The sequence below is a fragment of the Anthonomus grandis genome, chromosome 4 (genome assembly GCF_022605725.1).
Source record: "Anthonomus grandis grandis chromosome 4, icAntGran1.3, whole genome shotgun sequence".
NCBI lineage: Eukaryota > Metazoa > Arthropoda > Insecta > Coleoptera > Curculionidae > Anthonomus > Anthonomus grandis.
Window position 1 is genome coordinate 8,631,510 of NC_065549.1, and position 19,960 is coordinate 8,651,469.

The following is a 19,960-nucleotide window of genomic DNA, read 5'->3' on the forward strand; positions in this document are numbered from 1 at the left end:
TTTATATAATATACCGTTGATGAGAAAACTTTACGTAATTACATTGGGGATCAACAAATAGACGAATTGAGTAACGCATACTAAGGTAATGATATTTTTTTAACGGTTTACTTAAAATCAGAATGTTACTTAAGAAATGTAATAAATAGTTTATTTAGTGCATAATTTAATTGGATACGACGCACTAATTTATATCATTTTGCCTTTCGTGGTGAGTACAGATAATTTAAATACACTTACAATAACCTATTTTTTGGTCAATAGGTCGATAAAAACATCCAATTCAGGACTGAATTTTTAGACTCAAGTTCTAGATTTAAAGCAATTTGCCAATTAAAAATATAATTATAATTAATTTACTATAAAAATTTTAAAAAGTAATTAAATTTACTTTAATAATACCTATTATTCGTAATGAATGGCATATTTATTCCACTAAGCATGTCGACTTATTACGTGTTATAGTATATCTTTTGCAAAAAAAAAGATTTCAACGCATGTCTATACTCACTTTTTCCACTTTCAAGAAATCTACTAATAATAAGATTCGTGCTATTGGAAATTCTAATTGCAAAAATAAAAGTAGAAACAATGCAAATTAATATTAAATTAGGTCGACTGTATGTATACGTGCAAGCTGTTTATTCCATCTTAAAACTGACAAGAGAGAAATTGTTATTAAAAACAGAAACCTCGTGTTGTTATGTGTACTTTTGCTGTGAAACTTGGTAATTTTGATTGTTTTTAATTTAACCAGTAATTTCGCAATCACTTTAATTAAGGTGGCTAAATTTGAATGCAGAATGCATCTGTTATTGTGTAAATGAAAAATGTTTACCATTTGCCAACTTGCTGATTTCTTATGCAGAATGTATTCTGTTACCCGTGAATATTTGCATATTTTAACGGCATTTTGTATTGTTTTTAAATAAATATTCGTGAAATTAATGTATTATTGATTTGTTGTTTTTTTGAGAAATGTTTGCTTATTTTTCAGAAGGGTCTGCTAGAGACTTTTACTACACTGGAGAATTTTACTACAGTATACAGTGAAGTGCAATTGTTAGAAAAAAAATCAAACGGATTTTCCAGTAAACGTTTTTATCTTGATAGCAATCAGAACTACGAGTACTTCAACGAAGAACTTGCCCAATTGCTTTACCTCGTTGATCATTTATTATTAGTACTAGAAGAACATCGAACTTTCAAACGTTGAAAGTTCGATGTATCGAACGTTGATCAAATTTAACAAAAGGCTATAAGAAATAATAACACTGTTGCAGATGATAAATTTTTTGAAAAGGAAAATAATTGCTACTGGAAAAAACTCTAGGTAAATAAAAATGCACTAAATGTAATGAATGTAATAACATATGTAAGAGTACTTCCGATAAATAACTTCAGGTTCCTTACCGTTAAGGTTCATACTATTTATTCTGTTGTTCATCGGATTTGGTTGTCAATTAGATTTTGTTGCCTAGTAAGTAAGTTACAACTACCCAACGTTGATAATATCCACACTGGGTTGACTGAAGATTTTTTGATGTTGCGTAATAAAGTTTCTTCCATCATCTTTTTTTTTTGTGCTGTGTTGTTCCATGTTGTTCCTTGCACAAAATCTTTGCTTTTATCCAATGTCCTTCCTCGTATGTGGTAAGAAACCAATATAATTTAATTTAACAAAAAGCAAAGTCAACGGTATCAAACGTTTTGCTAGAATCTAGCACAGCTATACAGGTACCATGAAATGGGGTGAATTTGACTTCGCGGGACGACTTTGATCACCATATCAAAATATTTTACATTTAAATTTCCCGCGCATATTAAGTGACGATTTTTTTTAGTGATCCATGTGAATGTTTTTTGTCAGTTAAACGTTTTTTTTGGAGTTTGCGGCTCTCAAACATGTAAGTAATATTTAGACAAAAATATAACCTTCCAAAATTTGACTGCTATTTAAAAATACATGCAAATTGTGGATATGTGCGTGATATATTTAGTATCCTGAATATCTTGTATTTTTATAACCTCAAAATGAAGTTTGCGGATTTTGTCAAATTTTAAGATTTATTGGATCGGGTCAAATTGATCAACTGAATGGGGTGAAATTGATCAGGAGATTATAAAGCTTATATAATTTTAAGGGTATAGTACTACTAGTAATAATAATATTTTTGGTTTTAGAATATTGACATTGAATATGAGTTTATAAGAGAAAAGTTGGGGCACGAAGGTACAAAGACTATGGTCAAGAGTCCATAGAAAAAGCGTTAGAAAAGGTCATAAATGAAGGGTGGAGTTTACGCAAAGCTGCAAAATGGTTCAATATTTCTTGCGGGACCTTAAATAACAGATACCATGAGCGTTATGTTAAAAGTAACTTCGGGCAAACCGTTTTTAGCTCCAATGAAGAACAATCAATTCTTAAATGTGTTGCTATTCGTGGCGTTGGGGGTTTCCTCTTAATTTAACAGATTTAAGGCATATGGCAAAAACCTGCTAGATACCCAAGGTCGTTCAGTAGCAAAATTTAAGAACAATTTACCCGGTACCGATTGGGTATTTTTGCTGTTAGAAAGACATAACAATGTAATAACTCAAAGGCTTGCAGCTAATATTAAAAGAGCTCGTGCTGATGTTTCCAGGCAAACATTAACTGAATATTTTGAATACCTTAAAACAACTTTAAATGGTATTCCGTCGTAGAACGTATATAATTATGATGAAACTAATTTGCTTGACGACCCTGGGCGCAAAAAACTAATATATTCCCGTGGAGTAATATACCCTGAACGAGTGTGCAATTTTACTAAATCTGCAACCTCAGTGATGATATGTGGTTCTGCAGCAGGAGTTCTTTTGCCACCATATATAATTTATAGAGCAGAAAAAATGTGGGTGCAGTGGACTGAACAAGGACCAAAATTAGAACCCTGTTGCATAGATAGATGATGTGCAGCTGGATCACAATACAACCGAACGTCACATGGGTGGATGGACGCCGAAACTTTTAATGACTGGTTTAAGTCTGCGTTTCTTCCACATGCCAAAAGACAGCAAGGGCCAAAAATTCTAATAGGCAATAACTTCGGTGACAATGGATAGTAAACTATCCAAAGATAAAATAGCAAATGCGGTTAAACGAAATCTTATTTCTTCTTTTGAAGCAAGGGGCATAGTCCCTTTAAATCCAAACCGAGTATTAGACAAGCTGCCTAGAGAAGATTTTAATCAAGACCAAGTGCAGAACGTGTTGGTAAATTGCTTACAACAACAGAGATCTTCAAATGCTCCAACAGGACGAAATAAGAAGAGAACAAAACTTGATGTTCAGCCAGGGAAAAGTGTGACAGCCCAAAATGATTCCAACAGTTCAGACAGCGACGTTGAAGATACCTATAACAAATGGTAATTCCGACAATGATATGACCGCCGACGATTTATTTATCCAGTTGCAGGAAAACGAAGAAATTGAATATTTGGAAGTGAGTCAAAGTGAGATCAAAATTGGGACATTTTTATTGGTTAAAGTGTTGGGGGACATGCGAAAAAGTGTTAGCTATCGTTACATAGCTACAGTTCAAAATTTCAATGAAAACGAATTCGAAGTTCTGGAACTAAAATCTGTCAATGGAAGAAAAACTGTTTTTAAACCACAAGAAGACGACGAGTTTTCCACAGACTTGGCAGATATTTTGTCAGTCAAATGTCAAATCATTTTATCAATTAAAAAAAGCAGTAGATATTAAGGAGATGTCAATCCTTACTATACGCATTACTGCTTCTATCTATTAATTAAAGATTTGTTTCTTTACTTTTTGAATGTCTTTTATACGTGTTTGTATTTTTAAACAAGTATTTTTAATAAAGTATTAAAAAACTGCGATGTTTCTTTTTTATTTTATCTAAAAAAATAACCAATTAGTGGAATTTTATGACTGATCAATTTCCCCCTAAGTGATCAATTTCACCCCAAAACCTAGAATTATCTGTAACTTTTAAAAGGATTGATGAACTTAAGCGGGGGTTAAATTGTGCATAATGCATTTTAAGGCATTGCAAGAAGAATACAATTATATGGCACTGATCAAAGTCACCCTTACTTTGATCACACCTTATTTTGGCATTTTTTTAAACAACTTTAAATTTAGAGCAGATACGATTGCAAAATCCTTTTACAGCATCCATACACAATCATTTATGATTAATTTAAATATCGATACGCAGTTATCAAAAGAGTTACAAGCAAATTTACAAACGAAATGATCAATTTAACCCCGTTTCACGGTAGTTAATTTTTTTTCGTCATTGTTTTTGATATCATTAACCAAACTTAATAAATATGTTATAGTGCTGTAATTTTTTTTAAAGCCTGACTAAGATTTAATATTTGAGTAAGATCTCTTTAAATTTTTTTCTCTATGCAGATGCTCAACAAATCAATAATAATGTCCTCCGTGTAAACAATATTACTTAAGAAGGCATAGTAGCCATACAAAAATTATAATATATAATAATTTCTTCCAGAAACTCTATTAAATTCATTAACAATCGAAGATGGAGGGCGATATAATAATAAAATAAATATGAAGCAAGTTATACAGGGCGCCCTTAAGAATAACGGATGAGTACTGAGTGTGATCTTAGAGTACTTATGGAGTCTCTAGATTATGTTCCGTCCTTTTTTTCCCAACTTTGGCTATTTTTTTTTTACAAAATTTGGGGTGGGCTGTAAGTGTCTCCCTTTCTTTATAACCTAACAATTACTAAGTTTACAGGTGACATTAATGCGTATTAAAGCGAGAAAAAACCAAGGAGACTAGAGGTAAGGAGACTGATCTATACGATAAACGTGTGTATCCAAAACTGAACGAAAACTAGTTTCAGAAAGTTGCCACATCGGCGCTATTGGTTAGAAGGGTACTCTGAGCTGGAAATACTTGTAAATATAAAATTTGGCAATATGTTGTGTACTCCAATGATTTTTTATTACATTAAAAAAAGTAAAGTGACGTCGGGCAAAAAATGCACAAAATATGTTTTTTTTTTAAATTTTTGTATAAAATACCAGAAAAATTATAATGATAATGAAAATTAACATTGTTATTCCTGAGTCGTCGTCGAGAAATTTAATCGAAGTTCCAGAGAACTGCATAGCGGACACAGAACAACATTATTTCCCTATAGCTTTAAGGAATCTTGAAGAATTAAAATTAGAATTATGATTAGTTATAGAAATAAGAACAATTTAAACAATAAATGATCGAACGGATGCAAGCCGGAGCCGTTAATGAAATTAGGAATTACTCTCAAATAGAAATAGTAATAGTAGTTTAAAATGTAAAAGCTGCAAAACAATAAATAAAATAAGTAATACTGTCGTACATGATAAAATTAATAAAAAACTAAATAACATATAAGAAATCATTTCAAGATTTTATTAACGTGTCACATTCATTTTTCGGAAAAAAATTCATAATCAAAACTGGTTGATAAATATATATGTAGATACGAAACATTGATGAGAAAATGATTCATATAAAAGTATTATAACGTTCTTTAAATAACCGTTTTCGTTCCACAGAGAATGTTGAATGTAGAAGGTGTCTGAAATAAATTATATAAAAGAAATATAATAAATTATGTTAAATAATGGTAAATATACAATTATTTTACTCAAACACTAATTTTGATTTTACCCTTATTTAATATATTAAATTGCAAGAAATATTTTTGTTCATGAACATTACTCTTTTTATCTGAATCTCTTAATAAATTGTTTTGTTTTTTTATTGAGGCTGTCTTCGACTTATCGACTACTTTATGAGTAATAAACTGGGCCTATATTTAAACAAAAAAAAACTTTTTTAAAATAGTCATTTTCTGATTCATCCTCAGATGGGTGAATAAGTCAGCAAAATTTCCCTTAAAGACTTTTGTTAAATTATATATAATTATAAATTATAAAATAGTAAAAATTGTAAAACACCAAAAACAGAATAACAACCAAAAAGGCAAAAGTATACAAAATTATTGAGATGGATGGTAAAATTTATGGTAAAGACAAGGACATTGCAAAGCAAATGAATGAACTTTTTTCAAGTATTGGCTATTAGCAAACAAAATAGTACAAAAACCAGGAATACATTTTGCAGAGGAAGAAGTGCAACAAAGCACTAGCCTATTATAAGGTAGTGAAGTAATTTTTCCCCTCATAGAGTAGTCGAAGAGTGCTTGAAATAATATAACCGCTCTACGATTAATTTAAGGTATACAGACATACATTAGGTTCCAGAAACGCTCCTTATAATCGTTCAACCCTTAATCTAATCGAGCCAGGTTTCACAAGCTGATATGGAAAGCAAGCACTATTGATCCTTCCAGTGTAACCATCCTTGAAATGTATCATCTAACTGCCTTTCCAGGCCTTTCTGAATTTCAAAATTTATGGATTGGTGGTTTTAAAGGCTCCCACGTACCTTATTCGGTTCAAATATTTGTTTTGCCTCTTTTTCCACCTACCTGTGTGAAGATGTATTATTTAACACTTTTCAGTTTTGCGGTTTTGTGTTTTTATCCGCCATTCAAGCTGAATATTAGGTTAATGTAGAAAACTGTAAGTACTTACAGGCATTTCTACGTATGTAAGAAAATCCTCTTCTAAGAAAAAAAACCTCTTCTAATTGAGCCAGGTTTGATAAGTTGATATGTGAAGTAAACAGTATTGACCTCTTCAGTGTAATCATCCTTGCAATTTATCATCTAACTGCCTTTCCAGGCCTTTCTGAATTCCAAAATATATGGAATAGTGGTTTTAAAGTCTCCCATGTACCTTATTTGACTTAAATATTTAGTTTGCCTCTTCTTCCACCTACCTATATTAAAATTTATTATACAACACTTTTCAGTTTTGCTGTTTTGTATTTTTATATCTCATACAAGCTTAATATTAGTTTAATGTAAAAAACTGTACGTAATTTCAGGCATTTTTTCGTAATATCTTAGACAAGTGATGTCTTGATATAAGATGGCACTTTTAAAATCCAGATATCACAGGTTATGTTAATTAGATTATAAATCAATAATGAAAAATCATTTTACCCCGGGACTTGGTAGAATAACCCAAAAAGACATAGAAACACTGCTCAAAATCGTTTGACTTAAGATCGTAGTTTTAATAATGTTCTTACAAGTGGTCAATTTCCAAAAGAACTAATGTTGTCAAAAATAGTGTATATTTTAAAAAAAGGTGAACAAGGTAATGTAAATAGTTATTCATTAATTGTTTTTTTAAGTAGCTTTAGCAAAAGAGGACTTTACTTACAGGACAACAACTTCAACTTTGACAAAAACTAAAATGAATTTTAAAAGAAAAACAGCCTCATATTTATATAAATCACAGTTAACTGTGTTTGTTGACTTGCAAAAAGCATTTGATGCAGTAAAGAATAATATTTTTATTTATGTATTTATTAAAAAATAAATTAAGAAAATGAGAATTAGAGGTGTATGTCATGAGCTCTTTCGAACATACTTGACTGGAAGGCGACGAAGAAAAATCTTTTATCCTAGACATTATATGAAAATTTTAAAACTATAAATATATTTTTTTTAATACTGGGTGAATATTTTTAGATCTTAAGTGAAAATGTCTGGGTCTAAAAAAATTCTTAAGTAAAAATATAAATCTTAAAATAAATATTTAAATAAAAAAAACTCTTAGGTTGAGATGTCCAGCTTTCACAAAGTCAGCCATTTTCTAATTTTTCATCATAAATATCCACAGATGGTTGAATTAACGTAAGGGAGTCTTTAGAATTGAGTCTATGGCATTTTATTTATATAATTTTTTTTGATTAGCAAAATCTGCAATAAAGGCAAAAATATACAAAATTATTGGGATGGATGGTAAAATTTATTAGTATTGGGTTAATATTAGGTATACAAACATACATTAGATTCCAGAAACGTTGGCCATCTTTATAATCTTCCAACCATTAACCTAATTGAGCCAGGTTTTATAAGTTGACATGTAAAGAAAACACAATTGACCCTTCCAGTGTAGTCACCCTTAAAATCTATCATCTAACTACCTTTCCAGGCATTTCTGAATTCCAAAATATATGGAATTGTGGTTTTAAAGGCTCCCATTTACCTTATTCGGTTCAAATATTTGTTTTGTTTTTTTTTTTCATCTACCTGTCCGAAAATTTATTATTTAACACTTTTCAGTTTTTGCGGTTTTGTGTTTTTATCCGCCATGCAAGCTCAATATAGGTTAATGTAGAAAAGAGTAAGTACTTACAGGCATTTCTACGTAATATATTTTTTAAGTGATGTCTTGATACAAGATAACACTCTTACAATCCAGGTATCATAGGTTGAATTAATAAAATTATAAATCATTAATAAAAAATTAATATACCATGAGACTTGGCAGAATAACTAAAAAAGACAGAAACACTGCTTAAAATCGTTGTACTTAAGATCGTAGTTTTTACAAATAAATTCCTATGCACAGTTAACTACGTTTGTTAGTTTGCAAAAAGCATTTGATACAGCGATCATTAATATTTGTTATTAAAGACTTAAGAAAATGGGATTCAGAGGTGTAAGTAATGAGCTCTCACGAACATACTTTACTCGAAGACTTAAAAAGAGGTGTCAATGGGAAGTAAGTAAATAAGAAGGAAGTAAGAAAAATCTTTGACTTAAGGCAATATTCATATATTTACATTAGTCATATTCTCATTACATGAAAATTTCTAAATTATAGAGAGAGATAGATCTTACTAGATCTTACGTAAAAATATCTGGGTCTATATTTAAACAGAAAAATGTTAGGTTAATATTTTTATATTTCACAAAGTCCTAACCTAATCGAGCCAGGTTTCACAAGTTAGCATGGAAAGTGAGCACTAAGGTCCCTTTCACTAAAATCATTCTTAAAATTTATCATCTAACTACCTTTCCAGGCCTTCCAAAATATATGGAATGGTGGTTTTAAGGGCTCTCATGTACCTTATTCGGTTCAAATATTTGTTTTGCCTCTTTTTCCACCTACCTCTATTCAAATTTATTATATAACAACTTTCAGTTTAGCTATTTTTTATATTTATCCCCCATTCAAGCTTAACATTAGTTTAATGTAGAAAACTGTAAGTACTTCCAGGCATTTTTACGTAATATCTTTGATTTGATATAATAATACAAGATGCCACTCTTACAATCCAGGTTGAGTTAATAAAATTATAAATCATTAATAGAAAATCATTATATTTTGGGACAAAAAACACATAGAAACGCTATTCAAAATTGTTGGACTAAGAGCATAGTTTTAACAAATAATACCACAGAAGAATCGAAGTTATTAAAAATAGTGTATATTTTTAAAGAAGGTAAATAAGACAATGTAAACAACTATCCACAGCAAAATCCTGGAAAAGGTAATAAAAGCTAGAATGATAAAGCTCGACAACGACTTCAAATTTGACAAACATCAGTACCGATTTCAAAAGAAAAGCAGCCTCATATTAATATAAATTATAGTTAACTGTAGTCGTTGACCTGCAAAAAGCATTTGATACAGCAAACATTAATATTCGTTGTTAAAAAAAACTAAAGAAAACGAGATTTAGAGGTGTAAATCATAAACTCCTTTGAACATACTTTACTGGAAGAAAACTGAAAACAGATGTAAATGGAAAGTAAGTAAATAAAAAGGATGCAAGAAAAATCTTTGCCCTTATTTTTTCTTAATATTAGGTGAATATTTCTAGATCTTGAGTGAAAATATCTGGATCTATAAAGAAAAATAAACATCTAAACAAAAAAAATCTTAGGCTGAGATATTCAGATTTCACAAAATCATTTAACTTTAGAAATATCCTCAGATGGAAGGATATTTCTGATTATGGGTGGTTTTTACTTAACAGAATCTCCCTTAAAGGCTTTCGTTAATTCAATTGTAAAACACCTTGAATATGTCGTCTTCATGGTGGTCTCGTCGATTAAACTCATAACCATCTTAGGTAAAAATCACCAATAAAATCCAAAGATTTAACAAACCTCGACATATATTATGTAATTAACAACGGGTTTACCTATGCAAAAGTTGACATTTTAAAATTCGCCTCACAGCCGCTATACGAACGCTAAAACAGAAATAGAAAAAAAGATTAATTTAAACGAGGAACCATTACTCAGTTTCCTGCTTTGTTAACGTGCGGTGAATTTTGATTTTTATTTTAAATACATTTACAGCTAAACTGTTCACGTATCGTTAAAAGTGAATGTAGCGTTACGTTATACTTCGAGGTTTAAAGATGTGTAGTAATCGGCCAATTTAATCAAAAAAAAAAACAGTGGCAATTTTGACATATTTGACAGGCTGAGATCAAAGAAAATTGGTTGTACAATAATAGAAAAATTCACTGTATGAATGTTAATGTTAAAATAATTGCCTCTCTTTGTTAGTTAATTAAAATTGCTAATTACAATAATTTTTTTCATAAAATTGAAATGCTCGTTTTATCTTTCCATACTAATTGCAATTTCGTTAGTATTTTACGGTTATCCATTAATTTTTTACCTTTCAGCAAATAATTTACATTTTTATTAAATATTTTGACACTTATTGCAAAACTTGCCCGACCTTTAAATTGATTTATGTATTATTCTTCTGTCTGTGCAAGGACATCTTGATCATTTCGTCTATTTTTAAACAAACATTTTTAAAAACATAATTTATCAGCGATTTGGTCTGTTATCTTCTGGTATTTCTTATCTTAAAAATGCCTTAAGCTGTTTAATACCGTCAACTTTATTATCAATTTAAATTATATCAATTTTGATAAACGTTTATCTATTTTATTATGTATAGTTTAAAATTCGCAGGTTTTTGGTCATTAAAAGTTAACGGTTGTCAAATAGTTTTTTTTAAATTTTTCTAAATTCTTTCCAGAATTTGTTCCACCCTGAGGCTATTAAGTAGCTATAAAAAAATTTATTCCTACCTGAATGAAAATAGTTCTGCATATTTCGCAGAATAATTAAAAATCAATAAATTCAAATATAGCAGGGAAAGTCCATTGAGGGAATTCGGATTGGTCACTGGTCAATCCTATGACTCACAAAATATTAAAGAAATTGCAAAAAATAATCAGCATTAAAACCCAGAAATTAGTTGTCGCATTTAATGACCTTCACATTCACTTTAAATATTAATTTATTTTAGAAAATAAATTAAAAAAAAAGAAAAAATGGTGTAATAGAAACTCCTAAAATTTCTAAATAATAAAAGAGACTTGACTGCACTTGATGATTACCATATTCATGATTACATATCGATGTTAACAAAATTGTACTTCAACAACTTCAACTGGAAAAGTCTGAGCTATTAGACCACCCCTAAAACCGATAATTAAAGCCATTTTTAGATACATACACTCGACATCGTAAAAAAATCTTCGTTCGTAATCAGCATAATTACATCAATAAATAATATCTCAAGGCGTTTCAGGCCATAATTAAGAAATTGTGTCATTTTCCCAAGCTCCGTCTTTCATTTAGCTTAATTATTAGTTCTATTAACGGTGGAAAAGATCTATGTTTTTGTTTTTTTTCTTGTTCATATTTAACACTATAAACTACTTTCAACACACACGCATCCCCCTGATGGGGGTAAGTGTAAAGTAAAAGGAAGTTTAGTTATTTCATAGCTCGGGAACAATGTATTTATTCAAGGCAGTATAATGTAATACTTGTCTATCTGCACACCTTCAAACTAAGTATTATTATTCTTATGAAAAATTCTTACCCGAAGAGATAACTTAAAAAAAACTGGTTTCTAATATGCGCCCCTTAATTTTGCAGCCCTTAAAATGCAATTTATCACCTCTTTGCTGTGGATGAAATGATAGCTTAGACTTTTTGCTTCAATTTATTGCGTAGAAGCAACATCGTATAGTTTCTCCAAAAAAGGTTTTCAAAATTTTCACCCTCCCCCATAAGGGTGGTTTACGTACGGAGTTAAGGGTTGCTCTTACTATCAAATTGAAGGTAACATTTTTCTCCACCTTCTATACATCCAAGACTTTTTTCTTTGATGTATAGTTTTCGAGTTATTTCAAAATGATGATGTTTTACATTTTTTGATAATTTTTTTTGGGGGTGTCAAAAGTTTTATGCATAGTCGATATATACATCAATGTACGCGTCTTTTTGAGAGCTATAACTTAACTAAGAGCTATTTGAATAAAATTCGTGGAATTTTTTCCAAGAAAGTTATTAATTAAACCAATTTTTCAAAACCTCACCCCCTTTTTACACCCTCTAAATCAAGGCTCTGTGGAAGTAAAGAAAGCTCTGATTTTTCTGAACAATTTATCTCATGGAGTCAAAGTTGTAAGTGCAAAGAGGTAGCGCCAATCCAAGACCATCCCCTAAAAAGAAAACCCTCGGAATTTTTGTTAGCATTTTTGGTTTTTGCACTCTCTCAACTCATACAGCTTTCATCCTCTATCTAATTTTTGCATCCATTTGACCATTTCTAATGACAGCACGACTGTACTAATATGTCACAAGCCAAAGATACTTTAAATGTCTTCAAATATTTTCTATGAAATTTCTGGTAAAGGTACTAATATTAAAAAATTTATGAATATGACAATTTTAACATTGGTTCTTCGAGCCGGATATTTATTTAATTTACTTAAATTAAATAAATATGTTTCAAGGAGGTCAATGTATCAATAATTGAGTTTATATGGAAAACTGTCTAAAAATCAAAGAAATAAAGCACCATAAAAATTACAGTTTTATTAAAAGTTGCTCAAATAAACCCCTATATAATATGATTTTTAACTAATTTTTATTAATATCCATTCATTTCAGACCTAAGAATCGTCGAGAATCTTATTACAACGAAGTATGTATACTTAGCGAAAATTTAAATTTGGTAAAAAGCCCAAAATATTCAACAATTATAGAAAATAATTAATAAAATATTTTTGCTGTTAGTTCCACATTGGTTCTTCAAGCCGGATTATTACATTATTTTTACTAAATTACAATATTTTATTAAGGAAGTTAATATACTTAATGCATAAGGTGGTTATTATACTACTTTTTGAGTTGATAGTCAAAAATTCTTGCCAAATATCAATAAAATTTCCATTCCAAAATATTTGGATTTTTATTGTAATAGTGCAATAAATACTTCGTGTAGTTGCCATGTAGCTCTACGGCTAAATAAATGCTTCATTATTTTTTGCAATAGTCATATTGGAGCCGAAAATCTTCTTGAGAAGGTTCATGTGCTTTATGCATCAGCTTTTAGGTTATAAGGAAAGAAGTTATTGAAAATTGGCTAAATAAGGAAATACAAAAATTCGACTTTAATTTAAAAGCGCTTAAAAGATAAAATTATTAGAACCAAATAAGAGACATTTTGTCATTTAGAATCAAGAATTAAAAATGATTGAAACAAAAGCTCGTCTTATGTAGTGAGGAAAAGTACATAAGGCAATTAACATTTTAATGAAATTTGGGAAATGTTTGAGAAATAATTTTATTTGAAAGCCAATAATGTCAAAATATTAACATTGAACCTAGTGTTATACATGATATAAAAATATAAAAGGATCATAAAGAAATTATGATCGTTTTATGAGTAGAGGAAAGTATGTAGGTATGTAACAAAAAATTGACACATTAATATTTCAAAATATTTCAGACAAGACGTGGTTTTGAGAAAAATTTTCGACGCATTTTTTAGACACGATTATCTAACTCACAATCAACAATAGAGAAAATATATTGAAAAAATCTTTGTCATTAGAAATTTTTATATTTTTTTGCAATTTTCACACTATTGGTCCTTTGAGCCGGATTAATATATTTTTTTATTAGATCACTTAAAATTATCAAATTTTTTTGTAACAAAGTTGATGTGATTAATACAGTCAGTTTTTGGGTTGATATATAGAAAATGAAAAACTCTAATTAGGAATTGCCAAAATTAGGGCAATTATTAAAAAACTAAATTGTGAAAAAAACTCCCAACAAACACAGAAAATAATGAAAAAAAATAATTAGCATAATTACATTACCGATTAAAACTGGCCTGATTAAAACTGACCTAAAATATTCGTTTTTATATTTTTAGATTCATGGATATTTATACCAAGGTTGGAAAATATTTATATTTTTCTAGTTTTGAATATATCCCTGCAGTTTCAGATCTGGTTGTAAAATACCTAATACATATCTCAAAATTTTAACAATTCCGGAAAGATCTATTATTTATTATTTTTCTATAATAAGAAAGAATGTGTGCCATAAATTTGTAATATTAGTCCTTCAAGCCGGATAATGGATCTGTTTAAGGAGGATGGTGTTTTTACGTTGCGTTTTTAGAAATAAGACTATTCATCTCACACTAAACAATCGTAGAAAATTTTTTTGAATCAATATTATAATATTAAATGAATAAATGGCTAATGTGTGCCAAATCGACGTTTAATCCATTTTTATACCTCAGAATTATAGACTCATAAAACAATTATTATAATCGTCCTAGACAGTTAGCATAGGACGATAGGAAATTATGTAAGAAAGTACCTACATAATGAGCGTAAGAAAGTTGACATTTGAATATTAGAGAGTATTCATTATTAGAGATATACCAGACATTTGTTATAAAAAATATTTATTTTGTAAAAAGCCAAATGATTTGCAAAAAATCATCACTTCCATCTCACACTTAATAACAGTGAAAAATAATTTAAAAATGCTTTTCGTTGTTTTTTTGTACTTGTCACATTATTGGTCATTAGAGCCGTATTATAATAATTAGACACAGACGTGGTTTGCAAAGGAGAATCTAATCCTGAACTGAATTCCGCAATTTTAGTAGTCAATGTGCTAGACTGGTTTTGTGCAAATAATCCGCTATTAACTGCTTGAATGTATGAATGTATTGAACTTGAATGTATCTTGAGAATAAACATTGATTCTGCATTAAGCTAAACCCCGTATATCGATGCTCTCTCTAAAAATCTCTCTGCAATATTTGCACTACGAACTTTAAAAGAGATTTTAAATATAGCAGCATTGAAGGTGACTTATTTTGCGCTCTTTCACTCAAAATTGCTCTATGAGGGCATTGAGAATTTATCGTATGCAAAAAAGGGTATACGAGTTATCACACACTTCTGGCCATTAGACTTATGTCCTAACATCTTTCCTCTTTTGGGAATAATGACATTACTTTCAGCATTAATTTTTTTATAAATTGATAGATTCATGTAAATCGTTTATTTGATTAAATTTTTTTTTGTTACCTGTTTTTAATAAAAAATAAATAATAAGAAAAAATATGTTTATTCCTGTGCAAAATGGATATATGGATACGTGGATATATAGAAATACAAAAAAAAATAATATGAATAAACAGTTCACTTTTGAAGTGGTTTAACTACTTGTTTAAAAAAAAGTCTGTAGATACTTAATTTCTTTTAGTCTTTAATCATGGATGCGATTTGGAAAGTTATAATAGTCAATTTTAGAATAAAGAAACATTTCATAATTTTTTACAATGTCTCTCTTCGCTTTATAAATCCATTAATTTATAATTTTTTTTAAATAGTCTCATCTTCGTAATATTTTTTATATGATTTGAAATTACATTATATAACCTAGGTGTTAGTGATATTATATTATTGGTACGAATGACTATGTAATCTCGGCATTACACACTTTTTTCCTTATTTCTTCTCCTGTGTGGTAATGTTCAATGTTTTCTTTTTGTTGAACTATTCTAGCAGCCATTTTTTGACAAAATAATTATGTTATGTTTAACAGACCTGATTCTTTAAGTATTTTTCTGTCGAATAGCTCATTTTTTTTATTAAATATTGCTTTTATTACCCATCTTTGTAAGGAATTCAGTTTACAAAGGTTATATCTATTTACACAGTCCATAGGTTAAATGTAACAAAAACAGTGCTTGATAAAGAATTTTTCGTTCGAGAAGTCGTTTAGCTTAAGGTAAGGTTTTTAAGATACTTAAATCTAGTTAAGAGGTGTTTTTATAATTTTTTAATTAGATACTGAATTTGAAAATTCCATCGTAAATGCTTGTCATCCGGTTTTTAGGTGCCATTTCAAATATTTTTAATACGAATAAAATTAATGTAAAAGGTCTATAATTAATTATTTCATCTATATTTGCTTACAATTTTCTGACCTAATTTCATTTTAGCCTGGTGATTTTCTTGGTCAAGCTTTTTTTATTAAATCTTGTATTTCTTTTAAAGTGGTGAAATTTAAAATAATGAATTGATAATTAATTATATTGAATTTAAATATATGGAAATTGGTTTCTACTTCCGAGGTTTATTTGCAGGTGGAATTATTTTCTTTCAGTTTTCAGTTTCAGTCTTTCTTTCTATCAGTAATATCTTCCAAGTTTGTATAAATTTTATTGTTTATGTTTATTTCTTTTTTTTGTTAATTATTTTTGTTTCCTGTAATATTGTAAACCATTTTCTATAATTTGTAATAAGTCTACATTTTGCTAAATTGGATTTTTTTGCACTTTTTATCAAAGCTGTTAGTTTATTTTTATATGTTTTATATTTATTAAAAATTTCTTCATTATTTGAATTTTGCAGACATTCTGTGTACATCTTGTTCTTTCTCGCGACTGATTTTAGTAAACCTTTTGTCATCCAACTGTTTATTTGTCTATTTTGATTTTAAGTATTTACAATTTTTGTACACATTTGAATTGTTGAACTTGTATTATGTATTAAAATTTTCGCAGATTCATCAATGTTTAAACATAAATAAAAAATTATTCAAAATTCTGGCTGTAACATTATGTTCCGTACCTGATTGGAGTCCGTGTATTTTTTACATTTTTTTTATATTTTTTTGTTATTGTTTCTTTAATTTTTATAAAAGCCATAATAGGATAATGGTCTGTAAGATTATATTAGTATTTCAGAGACATTATTTCGGTTTATTTTTTATTGAATTTTATAAAAATACGGTCAATACAAGATTCTTCTGGTCATCTTACCCTTGTTTTGTCATTTATGTAAGACAAAAAACCATTTGCATACAGACAGCTCAAGTACTCCTCAGATAAGTTATGTTGTTTAGGAATGTCAATATTTATATTTTCCATTAAGATTTGTCATCTGTAAATTTACTCAAGTATCCAAGCCGTGTATTAACTCATTGTAATTGAGCACGTACCTTTTTATTGATTTTGCTATCATTTTAAATTAAGCCCTAGTCTCGAATTTTCACAATTTCTTTATCATGCAAAATAAATGTCTCAGTAATCACTATTGAGTCGAAACATTCATCTAGACTATTCACAAAAACACTATACTACATATGAAACATGAAACATTTTGAGAAGACGAGGAGTGATTTTGCATTTTATGTATGTATTCTAATATGTTGGAAACTTCAATGGTATTGTGAGTCAATGTCTCGTAATTTTTAATGTATTGATTTATTTTAATTTTCAGCTGTTACAAATAGTTTGTATATCGCAGTTAAATAAATAAACTCTCATCTAACAAAAAAATTAAATCTAACAAATCTTTTAGAAGGCTTTTGCCAAAGAAAGCCTTTCGTCTATTATAATCAGCATTAGTCATATTTTTCTGAAATTTTTACATTACTGGTCCTTCGAGCTGGATTATAATATTGTTTTAATAAGATGACTTAAATTTAACAAATATCTTTACAAGGAGGTTAATGTGCATTAACTTTTGAACCGATATGGAAAAAAGTGAAACACTCCTTCCAAATATAGCATTAATAAAATTCCAGTTCAATTAAAAAGCGGTTGCCGAAAATCGAAACGAGCCCACAATGGCAAATCGGTGCTAAATCCACTTTCAACTCGAATAAACCTACATTTAGAGGTACCAACCAAGTCATGATCATTCAGTTCAGTTTCCTCTTCCGCCCTAAGGCGACTTACTTGACCAAAAAAAAAAAAAACTCGTTTCATAAACACTCACAGGTTAATATGTGTGCTAATTCAACGCTCACCTTATCCAATTTAATTTTAAAGTTAATCCAATTATATCCAGTTACAAAACATTGTCGTTTCACTGCGCTCGAATGAAATTTTAAATTTGCAAAAAAAACACTATTTACTAATAAGATAGTGGTACCGTTAAGGCCTCGTTAGTGAAAACCAAAAATAAAAAAAAAGTAAACATGGGACACAAACAGCAGAAATTTAGCACCTGTGAAATTTCACCGATACACCTGCACGACCTCGCCGACGAGAAGCTTTCCGATACAATGTGTAAAACATATACACGATTTTGTGTATACTATAGGAGTTTACTTTCGAACACCACGTTATTCCGACGGACGGTCGGACGGGGCGACCACTGAACTGAACTGAATGACTACGGTCGGTCTTTCATCGGTGGCACCGTGCTCTAGGTATACGTCCTCTTGGCGGACCGCTAACTGCATGTATAGTTATAGTTCAGTTACTTTGGCGTTTTGCATTAGGGCCCTTTGATATGCTTTGTTACTCCGGATATTAGTGATACTGCAAATTCAGGACTGTTTCCCATATACATACAGTCGGGAGAAAAATTATTTGGCCACCTTAATTTCTTTTGTAAAAATTCAATTAAAACTTATGCCATAAACGATTCTTGGATAATTATATTATAAACATATACACAGTTAGTTGTATGCCTAAATAAAAAAAAATATACAAATTCTGAAAAAGCAAAGAAGAAAATTTATTCATCCACTTATATGTATTTTTAAAAATTCAACAAATATTTAAAAACTAATAACGAATACCTTTTGATTTTTTAATTTCTGCCAACCTACTAGTCATCGATTGTACGGGTTTCTTGGTAAAATCTATTTCAATATTGGACCACTCTTCTTGACATTTTGCTTTCAATTTCTCTTTATTCGATATTTTATGTTTTTTTTTTACTCTTTCCTTCAGTTCAGACCACAGATGTTCAATGCGGTTGACGTCTGGTGATTGGGGTAGAGTTTCCAATACTTTTGGTACATTATACAATATCCATTCTTTAACGACCCGCGCGGTGTGCTTTGGGTCGTTGTATTGCTGAAATATGTAATCGTTGCTAATTCCCATTTTCTCTGCACTTTTCTTTCAATTATTCTTTAATATATCTATATAAACAAACCGATCCATAATACGGTCAATAAAAGGGAACTAACCCAGTCCATGCCATAACATACATCCCCATGGGAGAACAGAACCACTTCCGTGTTTTACCATAGGGATTGAAGTTTTTTGGATTGTAAGCTTCACCGCGCTTTCTATACACTAAAGTTTTCTTTGATTTACCAAACAATTCAGTTTTTATTTTGTCTGTAAATGTCACATTTTTCCAATTCTCTATATTGTTGCCTAAAGGTCTTTGAGCAAACTCAAGGCGTTTACTTCTATTTTTCTTATTTATGAATGGCTTCTTCCTTGCTACCCTGGCCCGTATATTCTGGCATTTTAAAAATTTTCTTATGGTTTTTACCTGAAAATTTTTTATAATATATTGAACTGTTGAGCCACTTCTTGAAACTAATTTTCCCAATTAGCAATTTTTCGACGCGACAACGTTTTCGACATAACGTTGCATTGTTACGTTGTCTTAACCGTAGAGACAACTCCGTTTTACACCAATTTGAAAGAGATTTTTTTGGTTGTCTCAACGTTACGCAGTGACTACCCGTTAACTCTCTAAACACTTTTGCAACGTTTTTAGAGTTACTGATTTTTGGCCGGATGGACGCCATAACGACAGAAAAATTAATTATTTTTTTTAACAATAAACTAATAGATAACTCCAGTAGGCAGCTACTCCAAAAATTCAACCTTTTTAATCCATCTTTTAAACAGTCCTTATTATAATATTTGTTTTGTATG

At 29.7% G+C, this 19,960-nt stretch overlaps 1 protein-coding gene across 2 annotated transcripts in view; it reads right to left on the minus strand.

Moving 5' to 3' along the window:
• LOC126734957 (cordon-bleu protein-like 1) overlaps positions 1-18,444 on the minus strand; it is a 68,436-nt gene extending 49,992 nt beyond the window's left edge. Inside the window, exon 1 of one of the 2 annotated variants that reach the window (XM_050438812.1) lies at positions 18,079-18,444. The gene's annotated coding sequence lies outside the window, so the exon portion shown is untranslated. The remainder of the gene's footprint in view (positions 1-18,078) is intronic. The other variant, XM_050438817.1, reaches the window with a different exon arrangement.
• Positions 18,445-19,960: the final 1,516 nt, after the last annotated feature.